Below are 23,136 nucleotides of genomic sequence, written 5' to 3' on the forward strand. Positions count from 1 at the left end.
TAACCCTAAGGGGCTCCTCAAAGTCTGGCCCCTCTTCCCTGGTTTCATTTGAGCTGAAGCCACCAAAAGTCACACCAATGGTTGATGTCAGTGAGAGGACTGATTCTGACATTTTCAGCCATCCAGAAGTTACAGAGCTGAAACACAAGACCCCAAAGCCCCTTCCATGTTTGTTGCCAGAGATATCGTAGTCATGACAGTGCACCTCCTTTATGAAGAAAAACAAAACAACTACTGCTTTGGGGCTTGTGTTTAGGGGTATTATATTATATTATTATATTATATTATGTGTGTAAAGTTTGGTGGATGTAGCCGGATGGGCCGGTGTGAGCAGGCATTTCAAAATATATATTTCTGGTAAAAACGCAGAAACAGCGGTTAGTTTGTTTTTGTGTTAAAATGAGAAACAGACCCATCCAGTTGTAGTGCCACCACTCAGCGGCCGCCTTGCAGTCAGAAGCCATGAAGAATGTTGCCCAGTAAGAGGAAGGAGAAAGGAGGAGCCGAAAAAGAGACACTCACGAGAAGAAAAGCAGACGAATTTCCAAAACTCGACGTGTTCTTTCCAGGGCTGGACTGGGAAGAAGAGACGTCAGGTGTTGGAACGTGTAGTGGAAGAAGAAGGTCTCTGTGAGTAGTGAAAGAGTATCATTCTTTTAACATGGTTACTGTCTTCCATGTAGAATACTGCACTTTATTTTAATTTTTGAAACTTCAAAATGTGCGCATACATCCTCTGGTATGGCGTGTGCTTACACATATCGTGTAAATAACCATGGAGGGCTGCCAGGGATGAGAAATGCCAGGGCCATTTTTTGGTCCCAGTCCAGCCCTGCTTCTTAACCTGCTCACGGTGTCCTGTCAGCTGTCTTCCCTCAAGGAGGTGGCCAGTCTTGCTCTGGAGCAGTTTCAAAAATAGGCCTCAGCACACTGCCTCTGTGCCATGCCTCTCTCATGCTCCTCTACTCTTTGGTGCACATGCCTCCAGTCTGTCAGGCCTCTAATGAAGACACTTGGATCACTGGGCTTGCTAAAAGCAGGGCAAACAAAACAAAACAAAGCATGACGTTGACCACAATAAGTCAGCCATTTCCACGTCGTGCCGTCCGTTCTAACGAAGAGCCTCTGGACGACAGGGTTTATGGAATCTTGTTGAGGATGAAACTTTAAAAAATCAGTCCTCTGTGTGGAAGAAGGGCGACTAAAATAGTCTCCACCTGTCTGATCTGACTCCTCCACTTCCATTGCAACAGCATGGCTTGACTAAGAGAAAGAGAGAGAGCTGAGAGATTTCATTGGACGAGCCCAATGTCCTTCAAGAAAATCAACCAATGGGCCGCGTTTCGCGTCTCCGATACCGTTACGGTCGATTAAAAACTATACACTTTTGAAAAAAAATTATGACAGTTATGGGCCGGCCCAAAGATGTGCATCGGCCAGATGGCCAGTCCAGCCCTGGGTTCACCCTTGATGGGTCACCAGTCCATCCCAGGACCAACACACACAGACAGACAACCATTCACTCTAACAGTCATTTAGAGTGTCCAGGTAACCACTACCCTCTTGATGTCTTTGGACTGTGGGAGGAAGCTGGAGTACCAGAGAGAACCCCCACAGAGACAGGGAGAACCTGCAGGAGGGGTGGAGGTCGATGAGTCCTGGAGACGTTCAATAATGTCCACAACTTTGGCACCAGGAAGACAGCAGGTGGTGGCACCTGGGAGTTCAACAGACCTGATGATTGAACCACCAATCACAAGGATTTCAGCCTCCATTGTAAACAGAGAGTTTAGATGAGAGAGAACCTGCTGTCAGCCTCACCAGTCAGGGCAGTGGCAGAGGCAGCAGAGTTGAATGAAGCAGGACCACCTGGCAGGTCTCAGCTGGAGGTGATGACATCACTGGCCTCAGTCCTCACCAGTGCTCTGCCTAGCAACAGGGACGATGGGGAGAAACCAGTAGAAGCGCTCTGAGAGTTGGAGACAGCAGGAGGAGAGAGACCACGACAGAGTCACCCATGGGAAACTGTTGGATCCACTCAGGACAGGCTGGACAGACACAGATCAAAGACAGAATTGATGATGTCATCGGGAGGCTTTGATAGTGTCTTTATTTGTACCTAGAATTCTGTCTTTGATCTCAGGAGGACATGAAAGAAACCCAATTGAGGAAAGTAGAGGAGAACATTCAGCTTCATTAGAAACACTTGAACTGTTGAACAGTAGAATTTGTTTGAAACAGTTTACAACACTGAGTGACAGGATTGAAGAGGGAAGAGTTTTGTATTTTCAGTTTAATTCTAACTTTAAACTGGGCATGAACATTTTTAGTCGTTCATATTCTAACATACAGAGGAAGTCATGACATTCCCTTTTTTTAACCTGTCCTGTTCAGGAAATGGAAATGGAAATTTAGCTGCTATGTTGAATCAGAAGAACCTTTTGAAGTCTACTTTTGCTTCAGTCAGAAAGTGGACTGTTGTTAACTCTCACAATGGTTGGTGATTGTGGAGGAAGACAAAATCCTTATGAACCTCTTTTTAACAGACACACATTTCTAAAGACACTGGTTCATTTTATTTTTCTTCTTTTAGCAGAGGATGGTTTTGATCCATCGACCTCTGGGTTATGGGCCCAGCACGCTTCCTCTGCACCACTCTGCTCTGCCATTGATGGTGCCAGGAGGCCTAAAAACACACAAAACACCAATTCAATCCAGGACCTTGGATCCTAAACTGAAACTCCATCACACGGTGGCTCTGCTGGGGCTCCCACAGGTGAGTGAGGCTGAGCTCCAGTCTGCTCTGAGGAGTCAGCAGAAATCTGCACCACTCAGAGGTTTGGTTGGTGGCTTTGACAAAATCCCAACAAACTAAAATCCTGTTGAATCAGGAAGTTCTAGTTGAACGCTCATCCACGTCACATGACCAAGAAAACCTCCTCTTTCATTCAGACCAGAACAGACAAACATAGAAACATTGACACGACAGGTGGGCACCGTCAACTTAAAGCACGTTAAAATGGCAAAATATGAGGCCATGCATGCATTTATTATGCAAAATATTTGATACTTTATTGATAATAAGGATTCCAAGAAACATTCTGAAACCAGGCCGACCTGTGCCGTGTGCTAGCCTATGGACACAAACAGACCCAGAATCAGATATAGAGGTTCAGGTTCTGGATGGTTCTGGTTGGTTCCTGCAGTAAAAGGCATGTATATCCAAGTGTGTGTGTGTGTGTGTGTGTGTGTGTGTGTGTGTGTGTGTGTCAAAAACTGACCCACTTCTTTTGCCAACTTGAGCCCACAGTGGTGGTGTCTCTAAAGAGGTGGAGCTCTGTCCTTCACCTGCTAGGTTCCAGCAGGCAGCTCAGGTCTAGTTTTCTTCACTGAGCCTCCATGATGAGTTTCCTCTGAGAAGTTCTTGTCCAAGGTCCCAGCTGGTAAAACCATTGTCACCAGTGATACTGGGACCCTGCAGTCCAGTGGTCTTATCAGGACCACACTGGACCTGCCGTCTTTGTTTGTTGTGTTGTTGTGCAATGTGAGAGAACGTGACAGACCATTTTATACCAAAGAAAGGCTGTGTGTGTGTGTGTGTGTGTGTGTGTGTGTGTGTGTGTAACCATGTTAAACTCTTTTAAATAAATGTTTCAACCTGCTATTATTTGGATGCTGTATGATTCCTGCAACCCCAGACTAACTAAGGTGTATAATGTAATATAATATATATATAATATAATATATGATACTAAGGTATCATCGATGCAGCGACTCTGCTAGGATCAAACTACTCAGGATGAAACAGACCAATGTTGACATCAAGTAGCAACTCAGCAGCTGATCAACAGAGTCCTCAGCACCAGTAGAGCCTGGTCCTGGTCCCTGGGGGGCTCCAACCACCAGCCTCTCTGTTAACAGCCGAGCGCCACAGAGACTCTGAGTCTCCTGCTGTTCATGAAGAGTTTTCAGGCTAAATTCAGTGTGTGAGGTCCACACTGCACATTTGAGGGACCATGAAGGACAGAGGAGAGTCTGACTGTCATGGTGAAAGCCTTCAGCACTAGAACTGAAACAGCCCCACCATCTTAACCCCCCCAGACCAAACATCATCGTCCAGCCTCCAACCAGAGGTCCATCAGTTATCATGGAGCCACAGGTGGAGTCTGGATTCTTTTCTAGAATGAGACGGCAGTGACAGTCCTGCCAAGTGACATCACTGACATGAATGGATGACTTCAGTCACGTGACTGGATGACTTCAGTCACGTGACTGGATGCCTTCAGTCACATGACTTCAGTGCCAAACAGTGCACACTGGTGCCTACCAGTCAAAACCACCTCAGACTGTATCATTCTATATGCTTGGCTGTAGTGTGTGTGTGTGTGTGTGTGTGTGTTTTTAAAAAGGCAAAAAAGTCTTTTTTCAGCAACAGAACTTGAATACAAACACAAAATGAAAAGCAGAACAAGCCAGAACCCAAAATATGGATTTACAGAGGAAGCGTGCTGGGCCCAGAACCCAGAGGTGGATGGATCAAAACCATCCTCTGCTAAAAGAAGGGAACAAAATAAACCTGGTTGTTTTGAAATGTGAATCTGTTGAAGAGGGTGGAAATGGTGAGGGAGTCAGTTGTTCCTTTTGTTTTATGACAGAGACCTCATTGTTAACTAAATCATTTTAATTCTTTACTTGAAGTTTCCTGCTGTTTCGCTCAAAATGTTTGACAACTTCCTCCATGCTGGTGCCCCATCACACACAACAGGTGCACTTGTCCTCTTTTCACCTCTGACCCTCAAACATTCACTGTCTTCCAGTGAACGTCCAATTGTCCTCTGAAATAAGAGATGAATCTTTCCCTGCTGAGACTCCTGATCTCTGACTGTCACTAGCATGTGCTAGCAGAATACAGCACTCCTTCTTCATGATCTGTCTTTGTCTCTGACCAGCTCTCCTGCTCTCTTTCCTCCTACCAGTCAAAGCAGACATCTTCACCTACTGATCCTGGATCTGCTGCCTGTTCCTGCCTGGTAAAAGAAGGAACCAGCACCTGGTTCTCCAGGCTGAATGAACTCCAGGACGTTGCCCCAGCTGGCACCAGGTGCTGACCCAGGTCCTGCATGGGAGATACTGTCAGTTCTGTTCTGCCCTGCTCACAACCACAGGCTGGTGTTGAGGCCTGCAGCAACCAGGGCCCCAGTCACCAAGAGTATAAAGGCTGGTCATTGTGGCAGTGGGAGGAGTCAAAATAAAGACAGACCAATGTGAGCAGGAGAAGTCAGAAGAACTTGACCATGTTTCCTACAGTACCCAGGAGGCCTGGTAGTTGTTGAAGGAAGCTCCAAAAGCAAAGAGCAGACAGCAGGACATCAAAAGAAAAGATCCAGACACTAAAACTACAAGTAGAAACAAGAAGAAATACTAAAAGCTTTGGAAAGATACTACAAGGTTGGATATACATTATTATATACACTACTATTCTCATTGACTCCTAAAGAGGGACAGGAAACATTAGAATGTGGATCAGATCAGCTGATTTCAGTGTTGAGTCCATCCCTCCATCCACTTTCTGTTCTTATCCTTTAAGGGTCATGGAGGGGGGGGGGGGGCGATCCCAGGTGACATTGTTCAAGAGGCAGGGTTCACCCTGGACAGGTCACCAGTCCATCAGGAGAAATGAGGTGGTCGGTATCATGCAACCTAAACTAAAACATTAGTCAGAGCAAATTCAGATTAAAGCAAGAGTCTCCAGATCAAATTCAGAATTCCTGATGATGTCATCAGGGCTTTACCAGTAGCTAGAATTCTGTCTTTGATCTCAGGAGGACATGAAAGAAACACAATTGAGAAAAGTAGAAGAGAGCATGGCTGCATGGTGGTGCAGTGGTGAGCACTGTGGCCTCACAGCAAGAAGGTTCTGGGTTTGAGTCCAGGCTCGGGTGCAGAATCTTTCTGTGTAAAGTCTGCATGTTCTCCCCTCCTCTATGCTGCTACAGGCTTAGACTGCTGGGGGACACATCAGGTTACATGGAGCCCTTCCCTCCTCTCTCCTCCCTGCACATTTTTGGAACTGTCATTACCATTACTTGTTGCACTTTGTAATTTGGCCTTGGTGTCTCGCAGTCTCTCTGTGTTTCCACAGATCCACCAGAGCCCCAACCGCCGCCTGCATCGCCCCCCCCCCTCTTATTTCCTACTGTTACACCGGCCTGCGCTCCCCTTCCATGAACCAGTCTGCCAACCAGTCCCCCATCAAGCTGGCTTGCTCTCCCTGCCTCCCCTACCAGAAGCTTCCTTCTTCAGCTGTTATTAACATTTCCTTGTTTCTCACATTCTGCATTGTAAACTGTTTTCTTGTCTGTAACAACATCTCCTGCACGTCTGTCCGTCCTGGTGAGGGATCCTCCTCTGTTGCTCACCCTGAGGTTTCTCAGATTTTTCCCTGTTAAAAGGGTTTTCTATGGAGTTTTTCCTCAGTCGATGTGAGGGTCTGAGGGCAGAGGATGTTGTTATGATGCCATGTGAAGCCCTTTGAGACAAACTGTTGGTGAATAAATAAAATTGCCTTGCCTCCCCGTCCATGTGTGGGTTCTCTCTGGTACTCCGGCTTCTTCCCACCGTCCAAAGACATGTAATTTGGGACGAGGCTGATTGATACTCTAAACTGACTGTAGGTATGAATGTGAGTGTGAATGTGAGTCTCTGTGGCGCTCGGCTGTTAACAGAGAGGCTGGTGGTTGGAGCCCCCCAGGGACCAGGACCAGGCTCTACTGGTGCTGAGGACTCTGTTGATCAGCTGCTGAGTTGCTACTTGATGTCAACATAGGTCTGTTTCATCCTGAGTAGTTTGATCCTAGCAGAGTCGCTGCATCGATGATCTGAATGTGGACGGACAGATTGACCCTCCACAGCAGACGCCTGTGACAGATCTCTTGATGAGACGCTTCAGTCTTCAGTTTTAGTAGCAGTGTGGAGGAGGCCGGCCGGCTGTGGTTAAAGTGGTGGGGGCTCTGGAATGAAGGGGGTCACTGTTTGGTTCTCAGATGCTCCAGCTCAGGTTAGCGAGGTGGTGGAGAAATGAGTGAGAGCTCTGCCAGTTGGAGCCTCTTGGGTCACGGGAGGCTTCACTCCTGGAGGTGGAAATGATGAGGAGTTTGTAGAAGCCCCTCCCCTCTGTAGGGCTGGTGGCGCAATGGATAATGCGTCTGACTTTGGATCAGAAGATTCTAGATTCAACTCCTGGCTCAGTTCAAACTTCATAAACAAAAGCTTTCACACCTGAAGTGAGAACCAGTGATCAAAGTCACTGAAGTCCTCCCAGGTTTCCTCCTTGTCTGCTGGAAACATGAACACATGAATGATCCTGCTACCTCTCATGTTAAGCTGCACTTGACAGTGACAGCAGGAGAACAAAAATCCCAGTGTGTCATCAACATTTCCTGTCAAATCAATGATAGAAGCTGTTGAGTTTCTGGATCAGAACAAGGAGAAAGGAGCCCCAATGAAAGAGAGATGGTTCTTGATTCTGATTTTGTTCTTCACTCCTACACCAGAGAGTGAAAGTGTGGGCTGGCTGGGAGCAACTGCCTGCTTCAGAGTGGGAGGAGCCTCAGGACTTTCCAGTGAGAGCTGCAAACTTCCACCAGCGCCCAGTGCCAGCAGGTCTTCATGATGGAGCTGAGAAGAACACAACAACACCAGAGCACTGGAGAATTACTGTGTTCTCTTTTGGTGTCCCAGTGTTAATTTGAGGATCTAAACCTGATATTTAGAAAATCAGACAGCACAGAAAAAGAAAATGCCACCACATCATTGAAATTTTCTGTTATACAAATGAACGTGTTGACTCTTTTTGTATGAGCCCTGCCACTGAGGTCACCAACATGAGCTGGAGTTGGGAATCTTGAACTGAACCTGGTATCACAGCGACCCCTGCTGCTGCAAAATGGAACAGCAACATTGAACCAAGTACAGGATTGGAGTGAGACTGATGGTCGCTGTTTGGGTTTTTCAAGAACAAGGAGGGTGTGGCTTCAAGCTGGATTCTCAGAGACTATTTCCTCTGCTACTCTTACGTCCACGTCTGTCAACGTGCAGACATCTTTCTCGTTTCTGCGTACTTCAGGTGACAGCAGAGCTGCTGAGATGGCTGGTTGCTGCTGGAGGAAACGTTCCAGCATCTCCAGTGAGCTATTCCAACGTGTCACCACGTCAATCACCATCTTGTGCTCAGGAAGCTCCAGCACCCTTTGCTTCTCACTGAGGATGCGGCTCGCCGTAGAGCTACGGTGAAAAAATGCAGCGATGCGTCTGACTCTGCCGAGCAAGCGTGCAGCTGTAGGGACTTAAATTAAGAAGGTGTGCAAAGCAACCAATGTGCAACAAGCCCGTCATCTCCGCAGCGCGGACAATATTTGCTGCTGAGTTTTCTCGCTGTGTGGCTGGTTTCCACGGCTCTGGTTTGAAGAACATGGCATGCGAGGATCCAGTCGCTAATGTAGTGAGCTGTAATGGTCAGATATGAATGATGATGTCATCAGGGCTTTGACAGTAGCTAGAATTCTGTCTTTGATCTCAGGAGGACATGAAAGAAAGACAATTGAGGAAAGTAGAAGAGAGCATGGCAGCATGGTGGTGCAGTGGTGAGCACTGTGGCCTCACAGCAAGAAGGTTCTGGGTTTGAGTCCAGGCTCGGGTGGGGAATCTTTCTGTGTAGAGCCTGCATGTTCTCCCCATGAATGCGTGGGTTCTCTCCGGGTACTCCGGTTCCTTCCCACCGTCCAAAGACGTGTAATTTGGGACGAGGCTGATTGGACACTCTAAATTGACCGTAGGTATGAATGGTTGTTTGTCTCTGTATGTTGACCCTGTGATGGACTGGTGACCTGTCCAGGGTGAACCCCGCCTCTGGCCTGTAGATGCTGGGATAGGCTCCACCCCCCTCGACCATCAATGTAGGTCTTTTGTTAATTGCATGCCACATGAAATTATTGTTGGTCACTTTTCTAGCAACAGTCTCACAGTGGCGAGACAAGAACACTTCTACTTTTGATGTTGACAGTTTGTTCAACACTAAGCTTCATCCAGTACCATGTTGTCAAACACTGGAACCTCCACAGCACCTGAACAGGGACTTGAACCCTGGACCCTCAGATTAAAAGTCTGATGCTCTACCGTCTGAGCTCCTCAGGCTCTTTCTACAGCATTGAGACAGGAACAGAAACACCTGTGAAGGTCAAACTGATGCTTTCTTGACTTGTTCAGTCCTCCATGTTGAAGTCCACCATGCTTTTGATTGGCTCTGATTCTCTGTGGCAAAATCCAACAAGAGGCTCCAAAAATGTCCTGAATGTCACAAGAATGCACAGGACAAGATGTTAGTTTCCTTCATGTCTGCAGTTCCTCCACTGGAAAGTAAAGTCAATGCTGCTCCTCTGCTGAAACCTGGGATCGGACCAGGGACCTTTAGATCTTCAGTCTAAGGCTCTCCCAACTGAGCTGGTTCAGTTCTGAGTGAGGGCCCTGCTTCTCTCATTTATAATCTCTTCCACTCTCACTGGACCTTAGAGAGGATTGGAGCTTCTGAAGTCCTGACACATTGAACAGTTCTCCAGGACCATTTTTGATGAAGGTCTGGATCACACCAGCCTTTTTTGTTTGTCTTCTTCCAGTTGCCTCAACATTGTGTGAGCCAATAATTCCACATCTGTACCAGACACACCTCTGGTTGGTGGGTTTATGGATCTTTCTGTTCTAACAGTGTCTTTTATCTTGCTTTTATCTTTTCTATCTTTTCTTTGTATCTGCATTCTGTGGTGCACAGTGGCTCTGGAAGAGCGCTCTAACTATTGTCAGTGTACCCCCCCCCCCCCGTACAACGAAAATAAAAGATTCTGATTCCGATTCTGACACACACACACACACACACACACACACACACACACACACACACACACACACACGTGTATCAACATGATGTTCCGAATGTTTCACTGTCTGTGGTTGTCCAGCTCTCCTTGCCTCTTCACTGTCATTGTCAGAACTCTGAGCAGTCTTCCTCTCCAGGTGATGTCTCTGAGTGATGTTGATTGCTGTCTGTTCAACCAGCTTCATTTGTTGATATCTGAGAAGGACTGAAGACAGCAAAGTGTGCTGATTGGCCAACAACCCCTCACAGGTCAAGGTCACTGCTCTGAGGCGGACCAGTTTACTGTAACAGTGGTGGCACCATCCACTGCTGGCGCTCTCTTCAGTGCTTCTTGTTTCTGCCCTTTGTCTGTGAGCTCCTAGAGCAGCTGGTCCGCCCCCCCCCTTTTCTTTTCTATTCCTCTAATTTATTTTTTGATTTTCTATTTTTGTAATTCATCATCGATCTCGGCTCACGGTCGCTACACTCTTGACCTCCTGTGAGCCTTGAAGAGAGAGAAGCCACCTTTGTGTCGGAGAAGAGCAGCTTAGTCCAGGCAGCCAGCAGCCTGAGACCAGAGGGTAGCCAATCAACGCGCTTCCCTTCTTCATCGAGCGAATCTCAGCGGGAGCCACGGTCGACGAGGTGGAGGCTTTGGAGGCCGTCCTCCCACCAGTTCGTTGGAGAGGCGTCGTACATCGATGGGAGAATCCAGCTGAGAACGTAAGCCGGTTACGTTGGTTTTCACCGATTCAGGCCTGGACTCCTGTCTCGCTGCCAAACTCCGCCTGACTCCGTAGAGCTGGTCAGCCTCCACTCAGTCCTCTTCATTTGGTTGGAGGTCACCATCGTTCATCCTACACACCTTTCCACCTGCCTCTTTGCCGTCTACTTGAAGCTCAGATAAATCCAGGCTAATTCATACCTGCTACTCAATATGGGCCTTAATTACTCTGCTGGAATTATCACTCTGTCTTAAGGGTTTTCTTAATTGTATTAAATCCTCTTTAATTTCCAAGAAGTCTTCCAACTCATTCATTCATGCAAGCCACTGATCCACAAGACCTCATTGATGAGCTTCAACCTGAGACTGAGTGTTTCTCGTTGGACGAGACACCCATTCAATGAGACTCATTGTCAGTCCATTGAAATCTACTGGTGTTCCTGGTGAGTTGATTTAACAACATGAGCTGACAGAATCTACGTTCAGGTAGGAACCACCACATCCAGGGGTCTGGACCTTTGAGCAGGCAGAGCCATCAAAGTAGCAGACTAAGCTAGCAGACATTAGCATTGAGAAGAAACTGATACCTGAGCCTACTTTTGGGTCTGGTCAAGTGATGACACAATAATATGACATCATTGTCAGACTGACACCTGCTCAACACTGACCAAACGCCACCCTATTGCATTGTGGGAAATTTCTGCTTGGCTCGCGTCCATCAAAACACACAAAGAAATTTCTCCAGAATCAGGATTGACAGTGGATACAATTGAGAACACACTGGTTTTTCATTCTGAGTCGGGTGCAGGTGTGGAACTTCAGACACAGCCTGTGTTTGTGTTGTTCATTCAGTGATTTTTCTATTAAGTATTTTTTCTATTAAGTATTTTTTTTTACAATTCCCAATCACAGCTGCAGAAAGTGAGAGAACAAGCAGGGATGTTCAAGATGAACGCCCAACGTGGGGCTTGAACCCACAACCCTGAGATTAAGAGTCTCATGCTCTACCGACTGAGCTAGTCTGGCTACACCTGAGTATCTTCAATAGCCTGAAGTGATCACAGTGAGAGACGCTACAAGCTCTTCATCATTCACAGTCACATGAGCCATCACATGATTGATGAATGACCACAAACACCTTCATCTTTGACAAAGAAGTAAAATAAAAGGTGAACCACAGATGAGACACCAGTGGAAAAAACACTAAAGTGCTGTCAAGGAGAAACAGGATACGAGCAAACACACACACAAGTTACAGAGAGAGAACTCTCCCAGAGGGAACCACTCAAAGGAGAACCTAGAGATCATCAGGCTGGATGACCTCATCAACATGAGACAGGTGGATCAGTAGACTTTGATCCAACATTTGAAGATCAGTTTTGGTGGCTGCTCCATGTTGGAGGAAACCAGGCGATGTTGGACCGTCACAGGGAAGCTCCTTTGCCTCCTCTGCTGCCAGTTCAACCACTCACTCCCATCAGTGGAGAGCAGCTTCAACTGGGTTTGGAATGTACCACTGTGGATGCATAGGAATGTGGAGAAAATGTACTTTGTCAGAAGTGGGATTCGAACCCACGCCTCCAGGAGAGACTGCGACCTGAACGCAGCGCCTTAGACCGCTCGGCCATCCTGACAGTCACTTGGATGCAGACTGAATTAATTCACTGACAAAGTAGAATTTTTTCCACAGGAGCTACTGGCTCCTTAGTTGTTGCATTTATTGTTAACATTAAACACACAGTCTGAGTTCATGGCAGTAAGAAATGAACCAGAACATTAGAACCACATAACATCTCTTGATCAGTTTGTTACATGGGACACATTCCAGACAGGAAGGTCCTTCTGAGACTTGAACTCTGATCACTGATCCAGAGTCCAGAGTGCTCACCCTTCCACCCTGGAACCAAACACAAAGAGGAGGTTCCTCTAAATACCACTTGACATCACCTGCAATCAACCTGTTGATATTTGGAGGTTCATCTTGCTCTTGTTCCAGACTACATTGGCAAAAGGAACAAGAACCACAAGGAAATCAAGGAACTCCAGATTGATTCAGGACTTTCTAACTCCATCGTATGACCTGGGAGCAAAGACTGGCCAGGCCTTCCTTAATTTATCAGTTAATTAATGCTTCAACAAACATGCCACTTAATTAAGTTACCAGAATTTCTCTCATTGAAAAACCCACCAGCCTGATTTCTTGACACGACATGAAAAATTCTCCAAGAACCCACAGTTGGGTGGAAAGATACCAGGTTAACCAGGAGGAGTCCTGCTCCTGAACCATGGATGGAACAAAGTCCACTGGAAAACTCAGCAGTTCCTGAGTGCCAGATCCATCCGGGAGCTTGGGTCTCCCCTTGACTGTGGTGATCCATGAGATCAAGGAGGACAGAGGAAAGAAGGATCCTGTTGGAGATCTCCTCCCTTCTTCCTCCACTTCACTACTACTTGGATGTCAGGAATATGAGGTACTTTACTCAAATGAGGTATTAGGAGTTTCCTGTTTGACAAGAAGGAAGTCAGAGGTTCATACCTCACTTGTTGGTGGTGCCCTCAACCTGCTGAGAGCATCACTTAGTTCTCTACAGAGAAACATGGCAGCTCTGCTGAAGGCTGCAGGAAACCTGCTGGAACGGAGACTTGGACTCAGGTCACTGGATTCAAAGTCCAGGGTGCCAACAGGTCCACCAGGGCATCTGTGCTTTACTTACCGTGTAAAAAGGACCACAGTGGTCGTCTGGTTTTAATTTAACAAACAAATACGGTTGAAAACTTTGAGACAGAGACACAGGGCTCTTATTTGAAGGGCCATGGGATGGGAAATATCCCAGACCTCTGAGATCAGAGCGCTCACTTTGATCTCAGGGTCAGTGGTTAGTGGCCCACTTTGATGTCTGGGATATCAGGTTCAAGGTTCTTCACAGCTGTGAATGAAGGCTTTCTAAAGTGTTAACCAGTACTCCAGTTGTAAAAAACAATCAGGGGGGATGGTAGATTTTGATGTTTAGGAACAGATCATTTGTGCTGATGACAGCGCATCAGGTGAGAGACCAACAGTGTACCCTTACTCCTCTAAAACAACAAGCATGCTATGGATATGACCTGTCTGCTATTCCTGTCATTGATCTTGACCAAGCCCCCAGGCTGACACTGCTACCACTGCTCCTACATAGTTAGAGTCAAATGCAGAGGACATTTTCCCACCGGGTGCAAGTGCAACTTCATACTCATGCTACCTATAAATCTGGGAATTCATCTATATTTTGAAACAAAACATTCTCAAGTCAAGTCCATTTTAATGAAAGTGCAAGAGCAAAAGAATGAAACAAATGTACTGTGGCAGGATAGCGCTACACTCCCCACCATGAGGGACAGTGTGGCAGACGATAGTGAGTGGTCACCTAGAAGTAGACCTGGTCCGACCCTTCTCCGTCCTTTCCACTTCCTCTCCGTCCTTTACAGAGAAGACAGCCGTGCGAGGTGGCGTCTCGCTGGTCAGCAGATCGGTTACAAACAAAGGTACCTCAAAACCTCACAATAATGCTACAGTGATGTCGGAAGAATTGCTAATGAACTCAAAATGATGCTAACAGTAATGTAGTGATAGTTGCTAATAAACTCAGTGATGCTTACAGTAATGTAGTAAGTGTTTCAAACAACCTCAAAGTGATGCTGACAGTCATGTCGTAACAGTTGCTACTAACCTCAATTTAATGCTACAGTGATGTCTATGAATTGCTAATAAACTCAAAATGACGCTAAAAGTAATGTAGTGATAGTTGCTAATACACTCAAAATGATGCTAAAAGTAATGTAGTGATAGTTGCTAATCAACTCAGTGATGCTTACAGTAATGTAGTAAGAGTTGCTACGAACCTTTAAATAATGCAACAATAATGTAGTAAGAGTTGCAACGAACCTCAAAATATTGCGACAGTGATGTCGGAAGAATTGCTAATGATCTCAAAATGATGCGACAGTGATGTAGTAAGAATTGCTAATGAACTCAAAATGATGCTAACAGTTATGTAGTGATAGTTGCTAATCAACTCAGTGATGCTTACAGTAATGTAGTGAGTGTTTCGAATAACCTCAAAGTGATGCTGACAGTCATGTAGTAAGAGTTGCTACGAACCTCAAAATAATGCGACAGTGATGTCGGAAGAATTGCTAATGATCTCAAAATGATGCGACAGTGATGTAGTAAGAAGTGCTAATGAACTAAAAATATTGCTACAGTAATGGAGTGAATGTTTCGAATAACCTCAAAGTGATGCTGACAGTCATGTACTAAGAGTTGCTACGAACCTCAAAATATTGCGACAGTGATGTCGGAAGAATTGCTAATGAACTCAAGATGATGCTAACAGTAATGGAGTGAAACTTTCGAATAACCTCAAAGTGATGCTGACAGTCATGTAGTAAGTGTTGCTACAAACCTCAAAATAATGCGACAGTAATGTAGTAAAAGTTGCTACGAACCTCAAAATATTGCGACAGTGATGTCTTAAGAATTGCTAATGAACTCAAGATGATGCAAACAGTAATGTAGTGATAGTTGCTAAGAAACTCAGTGGTGCTAACAGTAATGTAGTAAGAGTTTCGAACAACCTCAAAGTGATGCTGACAGTCATTTAGTAAGAGTTGCTAATGAACTCAATTCAATGCTACAGTGATGTTCTGAGAATTGCTCATTAACTCAAAATGATGCTAACAGTAATGTAGTTATAGTTGCTAATAAACTAAAAGTGATGCTGACAGTAATGTAGTAAGAGTTGCTACGGTCCTTAAAATAATGCGACAGTAATGTAGTAAAAGTTGCTACGAACCTCAAAATATTGCGACAGTGATGTCGGAAGAATTGCTAATGAACTCAAAATGATGCTAACAGTAATGTAGTGATAGTTGCTAATCAACTCAGTGATCCTTACAGTAATGTAGTAAGTGTTTCGAATAACCTCAAAGTGATGCTGACAGTCATGTAGTAAGAGTTGCTACGAACCTCAAAATAATGCGACAGTGATGTCGGAAGAATTGCTAATGATCTCAAAATGATGCGACAGTGATGTAGTAAGAATTGCTAATGAACTCAAAATGATGCTAACAGTAATGGAGTGAAAGTTTCGAATAACCTCAAAGTGATGCTGACAGTCATGTAGTAAGTGTTGCTACGAACCTCAAAATATTGCGACAGTGATGTCGGAAGAATTGCTAATGAACTCAAAATAATGCTAAAAGTAATGTAGTGATAGTTGCGAATGAACTCAAAGTGATGCTGACAGTAATGTAGTAAGTGTTTTGAACAGCCTCAAAGTGATGCTGACAATCATGTAGTAAGAGTTGCTACGAACCTCAAAATAATGCGACAGTGATGTCAAAAGAATTGTTAATGATCTCAAACTGATGGGACAGTGATGTCGTAAGAATTGCTAATGAACTCAAAATGATGCTAAAAGTAATGTAGTGATAGTTTCTAATCAACTCAGTGATCCTTACAGTAATGTAGTAAGTGTTTCCAACAACCTAAAAGTGATGCTGTCAGTCATGTAGTAACAGTTGCTTCTAACCTCAAAATGATGCTAACAGTAATGTAGTGATAGTTTCGAACAACCTCAAAGTGATGCTGACAGTCATTTAGTAAGAGTTGCTACTAACCTCAAAATAATGCTACAGTGATGTCTATGAATTGCTAATAAACTCAAAATGACGCCAACAGTAATGTAGTGATAGTTGCTAATAAACTCAAAATGATGCTAAAAGTAATGTAGTGATAGTTGCTAATCAACTCAGTGATGCATACAATAATGTAAGTGTTTCGAACAACCTCAAAGTGACGCTGACAGTCATGTAGTAAGAGTTGCTACTAACCTCAAAATAATGCTAAAAGTAATGTAGTGATAGTTGCTAATGAACTCAAAGTGATGCTGACAGTAATGTAGTAAGAGTTGCTTCGAACCTCAAAGTAATGCGACAGTGATGTCAAAAGATTTGTTAATGATCTCAAAATGATGGGACAGTGATGTCGTAAGAATTGCTAATGAACTCAAAATGATGCTAAAAGTAATGTAGTGATAGTTGCTATTAACTCAGTGATGCTTAAAGTAATGTAGTAAGTGTTTCCAACAACCTCAAAGTGATGCTGACAGTCATGTAGTAAGAGTTGCTAATGAACTCAATTTAATGCTACAGTGATGTCGTAAGAATTTCTAATGAACTCAAAATGATGCTAACAGTAATGTAGTGATAGTTGCTAATAAACTCAAAGTGATGCTGACAGTCATGTAGTAAGAGTTGCTACGAACCTTAAAATAATGCAACAATAATGTAGGAAGAGTTGCTACGAACCTCAAAATATTGCAACAGTGATGTCGGAAGAATTGCTAATGAACTCAAAATGATGCTCACAGTAATGGAGTGAAAGTTTTGAATAACCTCAAAGTGATGCTGACAGTCATGTCGTAAGAGTTGCTACTAACCTCAATTTAATGCTACAGTGATGTCAATGAATTGCTAATAAACTCAAAATGACGCTAACAGTAATGTAGTGATAGTTGCTTCTAACCTCAAAATGATGCTAAAAGTAATGTAGTGATAGTTGCTAATGAACTCAAAGTGATGCTGACAGTAATGTAGTGATAGTTGCTAATGAACTCAAAGTGATGCTAACAGTAATGTAGTAAGAGTTGCTAATAACCTCAATTTAATGCTACAGTGATGTCTATGAATTGCTAATAAACTCAAAATGATGCTAACAGTAATGTAGTGATAGTTGCTAATAAACTCAAAGTGTGCTGACAGTAATGTAGTAAGAGTTGCTACGAACCTTTAAATAATGCAACAGTAATGTAGTAAAAGTTGCTACGAACCTCAAAATAATGCAACAGTGATGTCAAAAGAATTGCTAATGATCTCAAAATGATGCGACAGTGATGTAGTAAGAATTGCTATTGAACTCAAAATGATGCTAACAGTAATGGAGTGAAAGTTTCGAATAACCTCAAAATGATGCTGATGGTCATGTAGTAAGAGTTGCTACGAACCTCAAAATAATGCAACAGTGATGCCAGAAGAATTGCTAAAGATCTCAAAATGATGTGACAGTGATTCAGTAAGAATTGCTAATGAACTCAAAATGATGCTAACAGTAATGGAGGGAACGTTTCGAATAACCTCAAAGTGATGCTGACAGTCATGTTGTAAGAGTTGCTACGAACCTCAAAATAATGCGACAGTGATGGAGTAAAAGTTGCTACGAACCTCAAAATATTGCGACAGTGATGTCGGAAGAATTGCTAATGAACTCAAGATGATGCTAACAGTAATGTAGTGATAGTTGCTAATCAACTCAGTGATGCTTACAGTAATGTAGTAAGTGTTTCGAACAACCTCAAAGTGATGCTGACAGTCATGTAGTAAGAGTTGCTACGAACCTCAAAATAATGCGACAGTGATATCGGAAGAATTGCTAATGATCCCAAAATGATGCGACAGTGATGTAGTAAGAATTGCTAATGAACTCAAAATGATGCTAACAGAAATGGAGTGAAAGTTTCGAATTACCTCAAAGTGATGCTAACGGTCATGTAGTAAGAGTTGCTACGAACCTCAAAATATTGCGACAGTGATGTCGGAAGAATTGCTAATGAACTCAAAATGATGCTAACAGTAATGTAGTGATAGTTTCTAATCAACTCAGTGATCCTTACAATAATGTAGTAAGTGTTTCCAACAACCTAAAAGTGATGCTGTCAGTCATGTAGTAACAGTTGCTTCTAACCTCAAAATGATGCTAACAGTAATGTAGTGATAGTTGCTAATAAACTCAGTGATGCTTACAGTAATGTAGTAAGAGTTTCGAACAACCTCAAAGTGATGCTAACGGTCATGTAGTAAGAGTTGCTACGAACCTCAAAATATTGCGACAGTGATGTCGGAAGAATTGCTAATGAACTCAAAATGATGCTAACAGTAATGTAGTGATAGTTTCTAATCAACTCAGTGATCCTTACAATAATGTAGTAAGTGTTTCCAACAACCTAAAAGTGATGCTGTCAGTCATGTAGTAACAGTTGCTTCTAACCTCAAAATGATGCTAACAGTAATGTAGTGATAGTTGCTAAGAAACTCAGTGGTGCTAACAGTAATGTAGTAAGAGTTTCGAACAACCTCAAAGTGATGCTGACAGTCATTTAGTAAGAGTTGCTAATGAACTCAATTCAATGCTACAGTGATGTTCTGAGAATTGCTCATTAACTCAAAATGATGCTAACAGTAATGTAGTTATAGTTGCTAATAAACTAAAAGTGATGCTGACAGTAATGTAGTAAGAGTTGCTACGGTCCTTAAAATAATGCGACAGTAATGTAGTAAAAGTTGCTACGAACCTCAAAATATTGCGACAGTGATGTCGGAAGAATTGCTAATGAACTCAAAATGATGCTAACAGTAATGTAGTGATAGTTGCTAATCAACTCAGTGATCCTTACAGTAATGTAGTAAGTGTTTCGAATAACCTCAAAGTGATGCTGACAGTCATGTAGTAAGAGTTGCTACGAACCTCAAAATAATGCGACAGTGATGTCGGAAGAATTGCTAATGATCTCAAAATGATGCGACAGTGATGTAGTAAGAATTGCTAATGAACTCAAAATGATGCTAACAGTAATGGAGTGAAAGTTTCGAATAACCTCAAAGTGATGCTGACAGTCATGTAGTAAGTGTTGCTACGAACCTCAAAATATTGCGACAGTGATGTAGTAAGAATTGCTAATGAACTCAAAATGATGCTAAAAGTAATGTAGTGATAGTTTCTAATCAACTCAGTGATCCTTACAGTAATGTAGTAAGTGTTTCCAACAACCTCAAAGTGACGCTGACAGTCATGTAGTAAGAGTTGCTACTAACCTCAAAATAATGCTAAAAGTAATGTAGTGATAGTTGCTAATGAACTCAAAGTGATGCTGACAGTAATGTAGTAAGAGTTGCTTCGAACCTCAAAGTAATGCGACAGTGATGTCAAAAGATTTGTTAATGATCTCAAAATGATGGGACAGTGATGTCGTAAGAATTGCTAATGAACTCAAAATGATGCTAAAAGTAATGTAGTGATAGTTGCTATTAACTCAGTGATGCTTAAAGTAATGTAGTAAGTGTTTCCAACAACCTCAAAGTGATGCTGACAGTCATGTAGTAAGAGTTGCTAATGAACTCAATTTAATGCTACAGTGATGTCGTAAGAATTTCTAATGAACTCAAAATGATGCTAACAGTAATGTAGTGATAGTTGCTAATAAACTCAAAGTGATGCTGACAGTCATGTAGTAAGAGTTGCTACGAACCTTAAAATAATGCAACAATAATGTAGGAAGAGTTGCTACGAACCTCAAAATATTGCAACAGTCATGTCGGAAGAATTGCTAATGAACTCAAAATGATGCTCACAGTAATGGAGTGAAAGTTTTGAATAACCTCAAAGTGATGCTGACAGTCATGTCGTAAGAGTTGCTACTAACCTCAATTTAATGCTACAGTGATGTCAATGAATTGCTAATAAACTCAAAATGACGCTAACAGTAATGTAGTGATAGTTGCTTCTAACCTCAAAATGATGCTAAAAGTAATGTAGTGATAGTTGCTAATGAACTCAAAGTGATGCTGACAGTAATGTAGTGATAGTTGCTAATGAACTCAAAGTGATGCTAACAGTAATGTAGTAAGTATTTCGAAAAACCTCAAAGTGATGCTGACAGTCATGTAGTAAGAGTTGCTAATAACCTCAATTTAATGCTACAGTGATGTCTATGAATTGCTAATAAACTCAAAATGATGCTAACAGTAATGTAGTGATAGTTGCTAATAAACTCAAAGTGTGCTGACAGTAATGTAGTAAGAGTTGCTACGAACCTTTAAATAATGCAACAGTAATGTAGTAAAAGTTGCTACGAACCTCAAAATAATGCAACAGTGATGTCAAAAGAATTGCTAATGATCTCAAAATGATGCGACAGTGATGTAGTAAGAATTGCTATTGAACTCAAAATGATGCTAACAGTAATGGAGTGAAAGTTTCGAATAACCTCAAAATGATGCTGATGGTCATGTAGTAAGAGTTGCTACGAACCTCAAAATAATGCAACAGTGATGCCAGAAGAATTGCTAAAGATCTCAAAATGATGTGACAGTGATTCAGTAAGAATTGCTAATGAACTCAAAATGATGCTAACAGTAATGGAGGGAACGTTTCGAATAACCTCAAAGTGATGCTGACAGTCATGTTGTAAGAGTTGCTACGAACCTCAAAATAATGCGACAGTGATGGAGTAAAAGTTGCTACGAACCTCAAAATATTGCGACAGTGATGTCGGAAGAATTGCTAATGAACTCAAGATGATGCTAACAGTAATGTAGTGATAGTTGCTAATCAACTCAGTGATGCTTACAGTAATGTAGTAAGTGTTTCGAACAACCTCAAAGTGATGCTGACAGTCATGTCGTAAGAGTTGCTACGAACCTCAAAATAATGCGACAGTGATATCGGAAGAATTGCTAATGATCCCAAAATGATGCGACAGTGATGTAGTAAGAATTGCTAATGAACTCAAAATGATGCTAACAGTAATGGAGTGAAAGTTTCGAATTACCTCAAAGTGATGCTAACGGTCATGTAGTAAGAGTTGCTACGAACCTCAAAATATTGCGACAGTGATGTCGGAAGAATTGCTAATGAACTCAAAATGATGCTAACAGTAATGTAGTGATAGTTGCTATTCAACTCAGTGATGCTTACAATAATGTAGTAAGTGTTTCGAACAACCTCAAAGTGATGCTGACAGTCATGTAGTAAGAGTTGCTACTAACCTCAATTTAATGCTACAGTGATGTCATAAGTATTGCTAATAAACTCAAAATGATGCTAACAGTAATGTAGTGATAGTTGCTAATAAACTCAAAGTGATGCTGACAGTAATGTAGTAAGAGTTGCTACGAACCTCAAAATAATGCGGCAGTGATGTCAGAAGAATTGCTAATGATCTCAAAATGATGCGACAGTGATGTAGTAAGAACTGCTAATGAACTCAAAATGATGCTAAAAGTAGTGTAGTGAAAGTTGCGAGTAACCTAAAAATGATGCTGAGTCATGTAGTAAGAGTTGCTAAAAACCTCGAAATGATGCTTACAGTAATGTAGTAAGTGTACAAAACTAGAACAACAAACTGTCCTCTGATGGTTGGACAGGTTGGTTTGGTCCGTCCTCTCACTCATCATTAAAAGCCCTTTTTACTCATCATTCATCCAATCTGACACTCACGTCTGCAGTGGGGAATCCCCAGCAACCCGCGGCCCACATGGAGCAGTCTCGGCCAATCACGTGGGGCCTGCAGCGGCACCGACCACCAAATGGCTCGCAGGTGTCACTCTCAGCTCCAACCTCATGGCAGGCACAAAGCAGGGCGCCGTTGTTGAAGAGAGCCCAAGAGACACAGCTGAGCTGAGACAGAATGGAGACGAACGACAGGAGGGACGACAGAGAAAAAGGAAACGTTAGCGAGACATTTTTGGAAAATTAGTTTAGTGGGGAAAAGGTTATTAGCCAAACTTGCTAAATGGAAGGACAACAAAAAAACAAAGATCTTCAAAAGAAAATTAGCACAAAATGAAACCCTGCAAGAGAAAGTAAATCAAGAACTAAATATTCTTGAGGCTCAGGTCTTTAGTTCCAATGCTTGTAAATGACATCTGAATGCATTCACAACCCAAATCTGAGCAGACAGAAGCGTCCCAGTCAGGCCCAGTTTAGTTCCTCTAGAACATTCAGGGATAGAGAACAGGGACCAACTCAGGCTGAGAGACACCGACTTGACATGAAAGCTGTTGAGGCCACAGTTGCTGATGAAGTGGTCAGATTTCTCATGTCATTTTGAGGGTCGTAGCATCTCTCACTACATTACTTACAGCATCATTTTGATGTTTTTTTTCAACTCTCACCACATCACTTTAGCATCATTTTGAGATTTTTAGCAAGTCTTACTACATTACTGTAGCATCATTTTGAGGTTCGTAGCAACTCTCACTACATTACTGTAGCATCATGTTGAGGTTCGTAGCATCTCTCACTACATTACTGACAGCATCATTGTGAGGTTTTTAGCAACTCTTGCCACATCACTTTAGCATCATTTTGAGATTTTTAGCAACTCTTCCGACATCACTGTAGCAGCATTTTGAGGTTTTTAGCAACTTTCACTACTTCACTGTAGCAGCATTTGGAGGATAGTAGCAACTCTCACCACATCACAGTCGCATGTTTTTAACATTTTAAGAAACTCTCACTACATCACTGTAGCATCATTTCTTAGATTAGTAGCAACTCTCACTTCATCACTGGAGCATCATTTTGAGGTTTGAAGCAACTCTCACTACATCACTGTAGCATCGTTTTGAGATTTTAAGCAACTCTCACTACATCACTGTAGCATCATTTGGAGGATAGTAGCAACTCTCA

At 42.9% G+C, this 23,136-nt stretch overlaps 2 non-coding genes across 2 annotated transcripts; both read right to left on the minus strand.

Annotated features, from left to right (window-relative positions):
* Positions 1–11,584: 11,584 nt before the first annotated feature.
* trnak-cuu (transfer RNA lysine (anticodon CUU)) lies at positions 11,585–11,657 on the minus strand. The gene has a single exon. It is a non-coding gene; the product is annotated as a tRNA-Lys (tRNA).
* A 525-nt stretch (positions 11,658–12,182) lies between these two features.
* Positions 12,183–12,265, minus strand: trnal-cag (transfer RNA leucine (anticodon CAG)). The gene has a single exon. It is a non-coding gene; the product is annotated as a tRNA-Leu (tRNA).
* Between the last annotated feature and the right edge of the window lie 10,871 nt (positions 12,266–23,136).

This window comes from Aulostomus chinensis, chromosome 1, assembly GCF_037954235.1.
Source record: "Aulostomus chinensis isolate RoL2024-O1b breed Wild chromosome 1, RoL_Achi_v1.0, whole genome shotgun sequence".
NCBI classification, from domain to species: Eukaryota; Metazoa; Chordata; class Actinopteri; order Syngnathiformes; family Aulostomidae; genus Aulostomus; species Aulostomus chinensis.